At 35.6% G+C, this 6,743-nt stretch overlaps 1 pseudogene; it reads right to left on the bottom strand.

The window, feature by feature from the left end:
• Nucleotides 1-1,620: 1,620 nt before the first annotated feature.
• On the bottom strand, nucleotides 1,621-4,232 carry LOC113238455 (annotated as a pseudogene).
• Between the last annotated feature and the right edge of the window lie 2,511 nt (nucleotides 4,233-6,743).

The following is a 6,743-nucleotide window of genomic DNA, read 5'->3' as shown; positions in this document are numbered from 1 at the left end:
TAACTTTCAAACTCTACTAGAAATCAAGTCCATTTGATAATACCATGATAGTCTGTGGGCGATGATATTTCGTTATAGAGGGACAGGTACAGTTTTGTGTGCCACGTCAGTCACAATTATGAATCCTAATTTTGAAGCTCTCATCTGGTTAGGAGGAGTTTCTAAGGGAGAGACATATATATATGGTTTTAGCAGTATTTGGAGTTAGAAGGTTCCTATCAAGCCATTTAGCACTTTCTCCCATGTGTCACCTGAGAATACTACGCCGTGTCATCCGCGTAAGTGATTTTTTTTCCTGCAGCTACATTTAGGTTACAAGCATGTAATGACGCATGTTAAAACGAGACAAAATATAAATTATAGATTAATAAACAACAGAGTGTTCTGACTACACAATAACAAAGTATGTTATGATTCTATGTTACTAAGCTTACACTAACTTATAAATTTAAAAAATATAAAAAAAGACTAGGCTCAACGATATCTATATACAACTGACTAGGCTGCATGGTCTAAAGATATTTGCCTTTCCACAAGGAAAAGTACTTATCATAATATCAATAATTTTAACAACTCCACCGTATTTTTTTTCTTTTACTTAATTTATATTTCTTTTTAGTAATATAATAATTATAAATAGTAAGCGGAAGGCCCTGGGTCAAAGCAAAATGGAATATATTGTGAAACTAATAGCGACTTGCCAGGGGCTTTATGTTAATTCCCCAACTATGGATAAATATAATTGGTAAACACTCAATATTATCTGCCTGGCCTTAGAATAATAACGCATAGAAATTTAGTCCGCACACGCTAAGTGAGGCAAATTGAAGCGCTCTCAAAGGACCTACACGAGCGGGCGAGCCGTCAATGCTCAAGGTCAACTTGCACCGCGAACAGCTCAAGAATTTTAGCTAAAAATGACGAAATGTGCGGTAAATGAGTGTAAAAATACGTCAGACAATCATAAAATAGAAACGAACATCACATTCCACAAGGAAGTAACGCGTTTCAACTTGTATTTTTACATAAATATTCACTAAAACCGAAAATTAACCTACTACTAAAACTAGCCTACATGAATTTGATTTTTGCCTCACTTGCGACAATTTGTTTGATATGAAACTATGATTCTATGCTTTATTATTCTAAGTGCCTGGCTATTCCTAACAGGTATAGACTGTCACGTCTGTTCACGGTACTACGGTACTGATACTCTTTGATAAAATTGAACACTAAAATAAAATACGAGATAAAATAGTTTGATGAATTTTTAATTCTTTCCGCTGAGGAAAAGGCAAAGGTTATTTGCAAATTTGTTCACTGTCACAAACAAAAGTCCACAGACTACTAAATAATTTTCAAAACTTCCCGCTTTTAATTTTTGAAGATACGTACCATGTACTGTCAATGGCTACCGGCTTCAAAGTAAATAAAACCTCTTCAAATAACCTCTCAAATGAAACTTGAGACTAACCTTGGATAAGAGCGAGCGAAAAAATGTTTATAAATATCAAAATAAATATTTTACCTCTTTTAACTGGGTCACAGATTATGCTGTTATCTCGGAGCGACACATTTTATTTATATTTAAATGATAACATGAATATAAAATAGACACATACTTAAAAACTTTTAAAACATGTTGCTCTATTTTATTAATGCATTTATTTACAACTTTGTTCGCTTTTTTAATTTATTGGAAATAATGTAATTATAGTAACAAACACAGTAAGTAAATGTTGTTCAAAGAAAAAAGCCGGAAGTCATTTTTTTAAATATGTCACATTGCAGAGGTAGAGCTTGGTGACAGAATAACAACTTTTCAAATCATGAGTACTTTTAAAAATTACCTTTAAAAATAATATTATTTACTGCACAATTACATCGATTACCTTTTAATATAGTTATAATAATAAGGCAAGCATGGCGTCGGCTAAATTCAAAAAGTGCGTAACCTCCAGTACAGTGAACTATTGAGTAAACACAAAAATAGAATTACTAGAACTAATTACATAACAATCTTATGTTTTGTAATCAAAAGGTGTACAAATTATATATTTAGCTTTAATTGCCCGATATTACGCTTGAAGAGTAAAAAGATGTCGCCCAGATACGGAGTTATATGGTTTTCAAATTAGGACTACTATGGTAACTCCATACAAACCTAGCGGCATGGATTATATGTGTGCGCACCCGCTGCGCCGGGTGCCGGGTGCCGTGGACGTACACATCTGCATAATTTCGCGATGCACTCGCGTTGTACAGCGCTGGTTGTGACCCGCACCTTTCATTATTATGCAAATGTGCAGACATATAAGCCGCGATGCTACGTATGAATCGAGGAATCACTATGCTTTTACTTGCCAATGCTATCACCCTAAATACGTACTAAACCCTTTTGACAAATTTTAGATACAAATCACCAGCAGGACTTCTTACTAGTCTACGTCCATTGTACTTCATCTCTTTGGGAGCTGGCGTCATTTCACACGGTTCTAGTCTAAATTTGGATAACAATTTCGTGACAAACATCATGACTTGAACTTTTGCTAAGCGCTGGCCTGAAAATACAAAATAAAGATGTTAAGATTTCGTTTAGGCACTATTATCTAATGATAAGCTCATTTGGGAAAGTCACATTATGTAATGTCCACAGCTATACATATTCTCTTGTCTATTATGAGTAGTTTCTTCTTTTTATTAAACTGGTTTCACTCTTCGGACCCCACTTGCAAGTTTGCCTTGATCATAATGTCTATACTTCGTGCATTAAGTTTTTGAATTCTGCAGTCGGATTTCAACCCCGAAATTGGGTAATTTTTTTGGGATCTCCATTAAATCTCTCCATAAAATTGTTCGTACAGTAGAAACATCTAAATCATCGTAGAAATAATGTCACAATATTCATGAGTATTTGATACTTACCAATACAATGTCTTGGTCCAATACCAAACGATAAGTAGGCACAAGAGTATCGATTCTTAGCGTGTTCTGGTGTAAATCTCTCAGGATCAAACACCTCTGGATTCGAATAATATTTTGTGTCATAGTGAATACCAGACGGTGAAACATATACCATCATACCTTTGGGTATAGTTACAGTTGTTCCAGGAATAGCATATTCCTTCAGTGCGATTCTTTGTACTGCATGGGTCTCGACAATCGGATGCATTCGAAGTGTTTCGTCAAATACTCTTCCTAAGTATGACATTTCCATCAAAGAATCGTAAGTAATCGATTTCTGTTATAACCTTTTCTTGCACGTTAGGATTTACAGTTAATTCATATAACAGAAAAGTCGAAGTAGAGCCACTCGTCTCGTAGCCAGCTCCAAAAAATAGAAAAGCTTGTGCTGCGATCAAATTATCGGTAATAGTCAATGTTGTTGTCTTATTGTCTCCTCTGGTTTTGCTAATTTCACCGTCTTTTCTCATAGCCAAAATTATATCCATGAAATCGTTTCTTCCCGTGGGTTCTCCATTTCTTTGCTTAACAATAGTTTTTACTAAATCAAGAAAAAATTGCGTCACTTTTTTAGGGAATAGTGAGCTTCCTATTTTGTTGAGAATACCAGGAAAGGCCATATCCAGTTCTATAGAAACATTCGCTTCGAAAATAAGTTTATCAATCTCAAAAAGAGTTTCAAAAATTTTGTCATTAATTTCAAGATCTAAACCAAACGCAGTAGCCGCAATCGTAGAAAGAGTGTATTTGCGTGTAAGTTCTGTAATTTTCATTTCTGGTGATTCACAGTACGTTTGATCAATCTGATGAACATGTTTATCGGCATATTCAGATATTAGGTATGACATGTTTTTGATCTTTCCTGTGGAGAAGAGAGGACTGAAGTAGCTTCGAAGTACTTTCCAAGAGTCACCATCAGCGTAGAACATATTGGCTCCAAGTAATTTATTGTCGAATTCTACACCACGATCGGTAAATAAATCGAAGTCCTTAATCATTATTGCCTTTATAATATCCAGATCTCGAATAAGCAGGGTTGGCGTCGTCATTCTGTATAGTCCAACAATTTTTTCATTCGGGAACTGCTCGTAGATTTCTCGGATCTCATCTCCCATGAATTTCTGTCGCAGTGCTGACTGTCGTATGTTTCCAAACAAAGGTACTGGTTTTGGGCCGGCGACATTTTTATTTTTCCAATAGCTGAACGTTCTTGTGAAAAATAAGTAAAAGACGCAAATAACTACTAGTGAGAAATAGAATACAAACATGTTGATGCTTGAAATTTTTGGCACCACTATAATAGCATAACGCGGCGTACGACTATTAATAAAGAAAAAGGTTAAAAGGGTATCACGATATTAAAACTTGTAATATTTATTAGGTAAACTTGAATACCTATTGAAGTTATATTTAGGATACCTGTAGCAGTACGATCCTGTCTTATAAAGAGCTTTAAGGACACATTAAAAATTTAGCGTAGCGATGCAGTGTGCGAGGAAAAAACCCACCAATAGAATTACTTCATTTTTCTAGGCTCACTTAGCGCAGCTTCGATGAAAAAGGGTTAGCGGAGCTAAGTATTTGTACATACAAAATAGCGAGAAATGTGTGCGAGAGATGAGTGCGAGGAATGTAAGCGAAGGATGCGAGCGAGGAATGTGTGCAAAACGGAAACTAAAGCTACGAAAGTATGTACTTTAGTACTTATACTCACCTATGAAAGTATGACAATAACTGACACTGACATATCGCCACCCCTCACCCCACCACACCGTACTCTGTCCACGGATAGCTGAAAAGAGTTCGTAACCCAACCTCGCACAGCTTTGGTGGAAAACATCACATCACATTTCACAGCGCCGCTACACATCCTCGCACCGCCTCGCTACCTCGCACATCTCTGGTGTAAAGACAGCCTAGCAGTTAATTCACGAGTTTTTACCTGAAATAGCGGAAGAAAGTAACACAATATTATTTACTTATGATGACATGTCTAGTAAAGCACCAATTTCAAATTTTTCTTTTTACTAATTTAGTTTTTTGTCTTGAGACGACCACCAGCTTTTAAATTTGGTTAATCTGGGATTAAATCTGAGCGAGAAGCATCGAAACCACTACATAGTACTTACATGAAGTTATGTTGTTTCCAATTTGTGGTTACTGTGGCCATTTTGTGACGTAGCGTAAACCCAAACAGCTACAGAATTACTAAACAACTATTTGAGCAGTTGCCAAAGGCAACGGGGTAGTTGCTTATTGTTTCCCTGTCGCATCAAATTTTATGGAAACCCCATAATGAAAGCATTTTAGGTGTAATATCGTATTTAATACTGTATAAAATTCAAGTGATATATATGTTACGGTAAGTGTAATTAATGTGATAAGTATTAATCATTTAATTTATTTATTTATATTCAGGTTACAGAGACCCATAATACCACATACACATAGGAAACTACAAATTACACTCACACTCACGAGAGAAATAAATATAGGCTACATAAATATTTCTCCCGGTTCGGGAATCGAACCTTGAACCTCTGCGTAGCAGTCAGGCATGGTAACCGTTAGGCCACGGAGGCAGTTAAAATAAATGGCAATAAGACACTAATGACTAATTACTATTTACACCAATTTTCTGTGACGTGTGACGCAACGTGGATGTCCGATAGTCGGCCTCTTAATCATCGGTACATGACACGGCCAAAACTCATCCTTCATGAAGGTCGACAGATATTGACTCGGTACTCTTACCACAAATGAATTAAAATTTACACTGTGAAATTTTCATTGTGTTGATAATAACCAACCGTTATTAATAATTACCTCATGATTTGATAAATGTGGTAAAAATTAAATAGTAACAAAACTCGCCAGTGCAATTGCAATGGGAATCGTAAAGAAATTCGGTTCTGCTTTTTTATGAAAAACTAACTAACACTTACCTAACCTAACCTACAAGAGGGTGCCGAAACAGCTCAGTAACGCAAACAGATTCGGTTATGGCGTTCGCAGCGTTGCATTACTCTTCCTGCTGCTTTCCCATTGAACAACATACCATATTCGGACTGGAAAGGCTCATGCCCGTCTGGTAAATTTTATTTGTAAACAAGTAAAACAGAAATGTATTACAATTACTATCAATTTTAAGGTTTCAATATTAATAAAATCACGGGTAAAATTAATTAATTAATTAATCTCGTTAGATGTACCAATCCCTGAATTTCTCGTCCCCTAACAATAAAAGTGGCAACAAGTAAGTTACAATGCGTTTTTTTTATATTACTCTAATAACAATGACTTGCGAAGAGATTATGGATGACGGGAATAAAAATGGTGCAAAACTATTATTACTCAGCAGTTTATCTGTAAACACGAGACTATGATATCAGATGATTTTCACGAGTCAGCTCTGTGAATTATGTTGAAGCAACGTGGCATATTTAATAGGTCACAGACTTAATTTTTTCTTGAGCCTTCTTAATGGAAAAGCAACACTGCGCCCTGAATGTTTATTTATTCATGGAAATCTAACAGCTTTAAAAACTTAATACACACAGGAATAGATATATACAGCCAGTTACAGGTTTCCACAAACAAGGCAATTAAGCAAAAATAACAATAAATAGTAAGTGCTAAGAACACGCACTTGCATAAACATAACAATCCAATATCAACATTAGCCGTCACGACGACGTTTTGGCCGTGCTTATAATCTTCTTTATGCAAAATAAATGTTGGGTACTAACCCATTACCCATGTAGAGTCTATTAAAGACT

This window comes from Hyposmocoma kahamanoa, unplaced genomic scaffold (genome assembly GCF_003589595.1).
Source record: "Hyposmocoma kahamanoa isolate Upper Pololo Valley unplaced genomic scaffold, ASM358959v1 95906, whole genome shotgun sequence".
NCBI classification, from domain to species: Eukaryota; Metazoa; Arthropoda; class Insecta; order Lepidoptera; family Cosmopterigidae; genus Hyposmocoma; species Hyposmocoma kahamanoa.
The sequence above is the reverse complement of the archived record's forward strand: the minus strand, read 5'-3'. Positions and strand labels throughout refer to the sequence as shown.